This window comes from Diadema antillarum, unplaced genomic scaffold (genome assembly GCF_040938485.1).
Source record: "Diadema antillarum isolate AM-2024a unplaced genomic scaffold, OU_Dant_1.0 seq00001391_RagTag, whole genome shotgun sequence".
NCBI lineage: Eukaryota > Metazoa > Echinodermata > Echinoidea > Diadematoida > Diadematidae > Diadema > Diadema antillarum.
Genome location: NW_027272146.1, coordinates 446,744 through 456,281, shown reverse-complemented (window position 1 = coordinate 456,281; position 9,538 = coordinate 446,744).

Here is a 9,538-nt window from a genome sequence, read left to right as displayed (position 1 = left end):
TATTGCTGACATCTCTAGCAACATGCACATATATAGTTTTAAGGCGTTTCGATGAATCCTTCGTGAAATAAATGCAAAACTGTGATAATTTTGTCATTTTTAGTGCCCCAATAGCGACAAGCGTTACCGACCCTAGTCTTAATTTCTAGCTGTTTTTATTTCGCCTTTATTTCTCTGAGTTACAGCTTGTGTATTGTGCAGAAGCCCGCTGTATTGCGCCAAGCCGAGTGAGGGTGCATGCTCAATGATTGCCACAAAAAACGGTTCGGGCGTCACAATCGCTGGGTATGCACTCTCACTTGGCTTGCTTCAACTCGGAGAAATAAAGACGAAACTAAAACGTCTGGAAACTACACTACACCGACCCCAGCTTAGCGTGAAAAGTTAGTTTGCAGGCAAAAACCGATGTTTGTCGCGGAAAAAGTCTTTGTACGCTAAGACTATAACACGCACCACTGGCATTGGCGCCTGTAGCAGTGCTAGTGGTACGTGTAGTAGTCTTAGTGTGCGCAGACGCTTCCTCGAAGAATATGGTCATGTCGCAACTAAAATGGCCTGTAAAATTTCATTGATACCACAATTTGATATCACATACTACCTAGGGGTGTTCCGGAGGGTCCAACCGACCACCCCATGCAGTCAAACCTTTTCTGCGGGGTGGGTTGAACTAAGTCATTTTTTCTGGGTCGCTGCGCCTGGACTATGCCTTTCGGTTGTCTTCGGACGCGCTATGGACTCGGGTAAAGCCACCCGCGGATGATCATGATATCAACTGCCATTATTTTGGTAGTGTAGTACGCAATATGGGTATTTCAATGTAATTTTTTCGCCTTTGGTTGCTACAGAGTGCATATAATCATGAATTCCATGTGTATATGTTGGCTCAGCTCCAGTCCAAGCACGCGTTTCTTTACACACCTTAGGTTTACTTTTCCGATGACGGACAGGACAGGGTAATCCGAGAACCGGGGGATTTGTATTTAGGTCAAAACCATGCCTCCAAGTGCTCTCACGTGACTGACGTGAGAAAAAAAAGTGTTGGCAATGTCATGTCTCATGTCACGTGAACTTTTTTTTTTCAATGAATATTTCCTACGTGAATTCCCAACCCCCTATACGCGCCCTTCCTCCTCCTTCACCCTCAGCTGCTTGTCTGGATGTTTGATGAAGGAAGCAGCGCGCAGCGGGAAGAAAAACACAAATAATTGAAATCGTCTGGCTGCTATCCATTTCACGAGAGTGCAAGGCGGATATCATATACCCACAGGGTTATAAAACTTTCCGTTGATCTTGTAGATTTTGATCCAGGAGGAAACATTACCAGTTAGGACCGAAGTTCATGCTTAGAACTCGAAATTCTTCTCTCTCTAAAACGCACACACACAGACTCACACACACACACACTTTCTCTCCCCTCCTTTCTTCCGTCCGTCTGTCTGCCTGCCTCTCTCTCTCCCCCTCTCTCTCTCTTCTCTCTTCGGGATTAGTAAAAGGAAGTGGATTTTTCTTTGAGCAGAATTTCGGTAAGTACAAAAAAAAAAAAAAAAATGTCTACAAAGCGTGAGAAGAAGGACAAGCAAGCGTCAGACAGCACCATCAACACCAGCAAAATTACCATGCTTTTTTCCTTGTTTATGTGTGTGTGTGTTTTTTTATAACATCTCCATAAATAACTATTGAATGCAGAGACAGAATTCTAAACTTCATGAATAGCCAAGCGTTGTACAAACAAACATCCTTTAAAGGGACTGTACAGTACAGATTGAGGTGGGGATTCATGTTTTGAACATTTATAAGTGAGATAATGAGAAATCTCTTATGAAATATGAAAGAACATGTAATTTTAAGAAGGATTCAACGTTTATTTGATAAAAATTGGTTTTCAAATGGCTGAGATATCCCCCAAAAAGTGATAATAATAAAAGGCGACAGGCCACGCCTTTTATTAGGATCTCTTTGTTTCACCTTGATTTTGGATATCTCAGCCATTTCAAAACCGATTTTCATCAAATAAACTTTTGATACCCCTTAGAATTGCGTGCCCTTTGATATCTCATAGAGCGGTTTCTAAATATCTTGCAAAACATTAAAAGCTAAATCCTCATCTCGACCAGAACTGTACACACCCTTTAAAAATCATTGTGTAATAGACATCATCTACAGAACTTGAGATTGCGTTTGTTTAAGGTTCTAATCCATTCATCTAAAATGGGGGCGAAATCGAATGGAAGCTCATTTTTGGCAATGAAGCTCCTAGAGAGCTCATGGACTTAATAAAAAAAAATAATGATCTCGTTAATTCTTCGAGCATCAGGAGAGCTTAACAATAATTTAGGATATTCTGACAGATTATCATTCGAAACGATCACAAAATAGCAGAGAAATTTTTGGTCCGGTTGAGGTATGGAAGCAAATAGACAAAAGATCGGTCCTTTTTTTTTCTTCTTCTTCTCTCTTCAAAGTTTTATTTATTTATTTATTTATTCAGTTTTCAAAGTATAGTAGAGTTGTTCAAAAACTCGCAGGTCATGATACCTCATTTCAGGAATTGGATGTAGAGTATAGTATAGTATAGAGTATAGTAGAGTTGAAAACTGTGTGTAGTGTTTGTTCTTGTGTTTAGTTTTCTCGTCTCGAACTACGCGTCTATTTACTGACTTTGCTTACTATTGCTCGTCTTCCTTTGTTTGTATATTTGTTTATTTCTTTGATTTACAGTTCGCTGCTCTCAAGACCAACGTATTTCACGCACTGATCCGATTCACACACACACGCACACTTCCATGCACGAGCGGTGGTTATTATCACCAAGTAGTGAGATACGGGTCGTTGGTAAAGTCAAAGATCTTGGTAAAGTTCAAAGAAAGACAATGCCATTGTTATCTAAAACTTCTGTTTGTGTTCCGTCAACATGGTCAACTCTTTGAGTGGTTAACGTAGAACCAGTTCCTTCAAGATTCTAGATACCAGATAGCTAGGAATTCTTGCGTAACATTGGAAAAAGAATCATTCACTAAACAATATCCGTCAGGTAATGATTATGTTTTATCAATTATGCTGTTTTCACACTTTCTCCCTCTCTTTCTTTCTCCCCTTCTATATCTATCTATCGGTTAGGCCTACATAGAGTACCGTCACGATTGTGTCAATATCATAAGTTTAAATGTTAGCTTCAGCATGCTTTTTTCTACTTCCCTCCTTATATACTCATTGTATTCATCTCTAGTTCAGTTTCATTTTGTGAACTAACATTAAAAAAAATATAAATGATATTCTTCTTTGCATCTCTTTAATGTAAAGTTTGTTGTGTAGTTGATAACGTGATCGCTTCATGTAATTTGCATGACAGGGGTGGGGCGGCGTCATCACTTTTTCTTGGAAAAATGTGAAACTTACAAATATATTGAAGTCTGACTTGATATCAATAAAGCTGTTAATCAGGGGTCGCAGAATGATATATTCATTTATTTTATCATTATTATTCTTTCTTCATTTTTTTTTTTTTTTTGGGGGGGGGGGGGGTGTACAACGTACCCCTACCCTCCTGCGCTTTGATGGAAAGAATTTCCGGGCGCAACTCTCGGAGAGATAATGGGTTTTGTGATGTTTTTGGAGCCCCCCCCCCCCCCCCCCACCCAGCCGAAAATGTGGTTCTGCTGCCCCTGATCATCCTGCTTATGTTTACTTTCACGTCGTTTATTGGAGTCAACTTGAGCTTCGAATCGCTAGCAGAGAGAAAAACGCGGTGACCTGGATTTTTTTTTGTTTCTTTGTTGTTGTTGTTGTTGTTGTTGTTGTTGTTTTGGAGGGGGGGTGTAATCGCAAAATGACCGACTAGGAGAGATAGCAACGAGAACATTGCCCCATCGTGGCTACACTTCTTACAACCTGTAAGCATAGATTACATGGTTCGTTCGGCGATACGGAGAGCAGTTTGATTTGATTTGATTTGATTTGATTTATTTATTCTCTGTATGCCATTTTTTCAAATACATCAACTTTCTGCAATTTCATTAACAAAGTACAAAATACCGGTAGTATACTTTCAGCAATTTTCATCATTTTCATCAATTATACAATACATCTGTAGTATAATTACATGAGTAACATGTTAATAATTTGCATACTGAACGATTGCCAATAATAAGCACAACGCTTGGCTGTTTGGCAACCGATAAAAAATAATATTACAATGAAGAAAAACAAAAGGGTCCAACATGATGCTCGTGGAATAAAAGTTAGAGAGAGAGAGAGAGAGAGAGAGAGAGAGAGAGAGAGAGAGAGAGAGAGAGAGAGAGAGAGAGAGAGAGAGAGAGCGAGAGAGAGAAGAATGGAAGGGGAGGAGATAATAAAAACCTCCCGATACTAGTCTCGCCAGATCAACTCGACATACCTCTATACCTAGACACATACATACATGCACATATTGTATTTATACTAATAAATTACAGTGATGTAAACAATGTTTAAGTTTACATAATATTCCAGTTTAATCTTAAAAGTGCAACTAACGTCCTCAACAGTGACATGGATAATTATAATGACATCATTATACTATACGTCAAGCCGGAGACAACACGGATGATTCCGGATTGTCGCACCGGGATCTATATCCGGGATTATCCGTGATACGATACGGCCACGGCAGCTCCGTTTGCCCGAAACAGTGTGCCGTGGGGGTTTTTGTTGTTTGTTCGTTTCTTTCTTTGTTTCTTTGTTTGTTTCTTTCTTTGTTTGTTTGTTTGTCTGACTGTCTGACTGTCTGTCTCTCTGTATGTATGTATATAATGTATGTATGTATGTATGTGAGTGTCTGTGTTTGTTCCTTTGTTGTTGTTGTTGTTGTTGTTGTTGTTGTTGTTGTGTGTTGTTGTTGCTTTTGTCCGTACTTAAGTTTTGTTACTGCAAAGTGCATCTGCACAGTTGGTTGTTCAAGCAGCACTGAAACTCTGCCAATAGCGAGATAGCTGGTCCACACCTTCCCTGAGATTGGCACATCATAACGTGACAGATCTTATTATCGATAGTTTCATTCTGGGTTAACATGCCGAATGGCGCACGCATGATTATGAGCGTAAAGTCATTGCAATCTAAAGGCGCCTGGAAAAGCATTTTCAGCACGGAACTTCCTTATTGTGCCTCTCCTTTTTCACGCTGACTGTATACAGATAGAGTAAACAAAACACCAAACAGAAGGGAAGAGCTGCCATCGAAATGGACATTCGACATCACTCACAGTCAAAATGGAAAAGAATAAAGTACCTTTTCGCATCAAAACAAACAATTGATTAGCAATTATGGCTCTAATAAAAGGAGGCGGTTTACATTTCTGCCAAATTAGCAACCAAAAATAGTATTTCCATATAATATTTTTGTTCAAACAAATTAATGAAAGCGTTCATTGTGACGCGCTGACGCTGCTATCATCCTACCTTATTTTCAAATGTGACTCTGACCGATATCACATATTTTTGTGCAAAGATAACGAAACTTTAAAAGTCTATCAAATTTTCATTCATGTCCAATCTTAGGGACATTACCTTTACCCTGCTACGCATCTAACATTACTTTGGTCATTACAGTGCAATCTACGTAAACGTTGAGTGAATTACAGTACGCCTGCTTGCATATTTATTCATGCCTAGATGTCAGCATGCGAGTGTGTCTGATTGTCGTACAACTTGTACGTCACATAGGCCTACATAAGAGACTGTTAAATAACTCCCTTTTTGCCCACTAAGATGAAATAAACATAATCTCTTCTTATGCTTTTGTTTATCCCTTTTTTCTGCGTTCGTCTTTGGTTTGGGTATTCCTTTGTTTTCATTTGTTATTTTCAGAAAACGTGCTTGTCTGTTCTTGCGCAAAGTTTTAGGGAATATGACTGAATAATATACTCAAGTGAAGGAGTACGATTTACATGACCTGTATTGTGTATTTAACACTTGGGTTTAAGAAGAAATTTCCAATGTTACTAAAGTCTCCTGCTTGTCAGGCTAAATTCTCGTGGGTGATGTTTGTTATTCCGAATATTAAATCTAAAATGAAAAAGAAGGTGCGTACTAACTAACCCTCCGAATAACAAACCACTTACAGTCTGGTGAAAAGCTTGGGCGTATCTCTCTGGATACTTGCCACCTTGTGTCGTGACAACCTGAACTATGTTTTTGGAAAGTTTCCAAGCATTTTGTGAATAGTTCATATATGGTCGTCAAAAGACCGAAGAGGGAGGGGAGGGGAGAAACAGAAAGAAAAGGGAGGAAAAAAAAATCAAAATTTCTGTAGGTGACTTTCAAGACTGATGTCTTCTCCAGAGTTGGGGCAGCCATGGCTAAATATTTATCAGAAACGGGATATGTCTGCTGAAATGCACTTTGGTGCTGTCCTCGAAGGTGTTCGTGACACAGTTTAAATTCTTGGCGATATCATTGCCCTCGACTTGAGACGGGACCGGTTTTTTTTTTTTTTAAATCTGTTGGTTTTTTTTTTTTTTTTTATCCAAATGGGATAATCACAGGTGGTTTTGTGAGAAAAAACAATGTTGTTGCGACGGAATTTTGCTCCTTCTGTGATTTGGGAGGGAGACAGGACAGCTAGTCACTGGCTTAGCTACAAAATAATCGCGGCAGCGGGTCAACAACAACAACCAAGAAAAAAAAATGGAATTCGAGTCGATTTTTGACAGGTCCGACTGATGAGGGCAGACAGATATGGTGTATTTTACTCTCTCCGGACCACTAGCTCTCGATGGCGCTGACACACTGAACACGATGGTTGTCTTGGGACCCTGGCCTACGGGATGTGACGCCCTCTATGACTTAACATGGGAACTATTCATGTACTTTTTTTTTTTGAGGGGGAGATGGGAGAATCAAAACTGATATAGCTGCACTTACTAAGGAGGATAAACTTGTGAGGTTTGTTGTTGTTGTTGTTTTTCTCTTCTTTTGTCAAAGATATACAAGTTGGTTATTGTGAATGGCTCTGTTGGTCGAAGAGATGGTCCGCAGTCAAGTAATATACACGTATTATGTATGTATGTATGTATGTATATATACATATACCCAGTCATATATATATATATATATATATATATATATATATATATATATATATATATATATATATATATACATATATATATATATATATCCATGTATTAGAATGCACAAATACGATTACGTAATACAATATATCAATTCTTTATCGTTTTCCTTTCTGATGCCGAAAAATAATAGCACCGATTATAAAAGCATTTTGATCAAACCAATCTATATAGTGCGACCTCATAGACTTTACAAACATTTGCATGTTTTTCAAACTGTTTATGGAAGTTTTTCTTCAATATAATATATTTTTGGTCAATGCTCTTATAGGGGTAAACGATCAATTGCACATGACTCAATTTAGTGTTACACAAAGGTAATTTCTCTAAAATAAACCTATAATTCGCAAGAATTCATGTGCACACTAAACTTTCCCGAATGACCTTATATATATATATATATATATATATATATATATAATATATATATATATATATATGTATCCCTCTCTCCCTCCCTGCCCCCCCCCCCCCCCCCCCTCTCTCTCTCTCATTTGGTTATGCCCATATTCCACAGAGATTTTTTTTTCTCATCGGTCACTCGTCGGAAGCAAAGTATTTTGTTTCCGACCACCCACCAAAGTGTATCGGATCGCAGTCTAATGAATCCGACTCGTGTAGGTCGGCCAACAGGTGAATGTCAGCAGGGAGGTATCACTTCCCATCTCCCTGGTGTCGGCATGCCGGGCGTGATCCGATGAGGAAAGATCGGATCAGCTCGAACACAAGTCAGATTCATCAGACTGCGATCCGATACACTTCGGTGCAGCAAACTTTGTTTCCGGCTTGTGACCGATTGGAAGAAATCTCTGTGGAATGGGGATATGAGGCACATAACTCGTTTTGAAAGCGACACAGCGCTTTAGCTTGTCCAACGTAACAATTTGTGGAATTCAGGTGTAATTATGGTATTGATTGTTTTGCATCAAATGTATTAGCAAGTATTATCTATCATCAATGCCAAGTACAAAAAGCTTAATGATCTATATTGGCCCTAAATCTCTTTGTTGTTGTCATGTGGATGTGCTGGAAAGCATCATTTACACGGATTGCATGAATGGGCCTAATCATCACAGGTGCTTTTCTCAGTGAATTTAAAAAAACAGCATGCCTGCTATCGCAAATTACCTTTTACTGTTCGTGCGCAAAGTAGAAGTATCAACGGGCTCATAATCTTGGTTATTGTTCAGATGGTATAATTGTTGGCGATGTCTGAGGTTTTGGCATCATTTCCACATGGCAGAAAACAACCATTTTGAATTATCTATAGGACGCCCCCTTCGATGACAGCCCGTTCTAGATCGTGTTGAAGAGAACACAACATTCTTTTCACAACCTGCGGATCTCTAACAATCCATTTTCCCTCAAACTTACACTTTTCGCTTTCATTTGTGTCTTCTTTCCTTTCTGCGAGTCACTCTGGAAGAAAGAGGCGATCGTAAATAGAAATTATAGAGAATTCACCCCAATTTAAATTTGCGTTCAGTAAATGCACAAAATGTTGCTGAAACAAATCAGTGAAGTTCGAGAAAAATTGGACCATCCGTCCAAAAGGTGTGATTTCTCTAAGTCTGTATCAAATCCATGTGCCGTCATCTTTTTTTTTTTTCTTTTCGAGATGTTTCTAAATTTCCTAAAATTTCACCGATATGCTCTTTCTGCATTCATATAGAATCAGGAACTAAACTGTTATATTAAATGGGTTAGTCAAATACCGGTGAGTGTTTGGCTAAACACAGTCACGTGATGGAGGCACATTCGTTATGTTCGCCCATGGGCGAACATTCTTTGTAATGTTCTCCCATGGGAAAACATTTTCACGTAACAAATGATAGAATGCCTAGGACAGCGCGCACAGTGAATTTGGCTCTGCGCGAGCGAGCGATCGAGTGTGTCGTGCTGGTGGTTGACGTTGACGTATTTGACTAACCCATATAATATAACAGATAATGACTTTTGTCGTCGGGAACATGTGCCAAACGTTCCACCCTCAGGGTTTAAAATGCTACTTCGGGAGGCTATAAGTCCCTCCACTTCGTCTCGGGACTTATAACCTCCCTCAATAGCATTTCAAACCCTTCGGGTGGAACATTCGGTATGTTCCCTCCCCCGCCAGTCATCATCTATAATGTTTCGGGAAATTCTAGTTTTATTAGAGGTTTGATTGTTAAGAATCCAGTTGACATAATGTCTTTGTACATACTGTGATAATAAGTATGCAAATAAGTAGCCTATGAAAGATTTTATTATTATGTCATATGGTTTTGTGTATGCTGTGTTTCTTTTGTGTGTGTGTGCGTGTGTGTGTGTGTGTGTGTGTGTGCGTGTGTGTGTGTGTGTGTGTGTGTGTGTGTGTGTGCGTGTGCGTATATGTGTGCACGCACGCGTGCGTGTTTCTAGTTGATTTGTAAAATGAGCTCGTTATCTATTCCC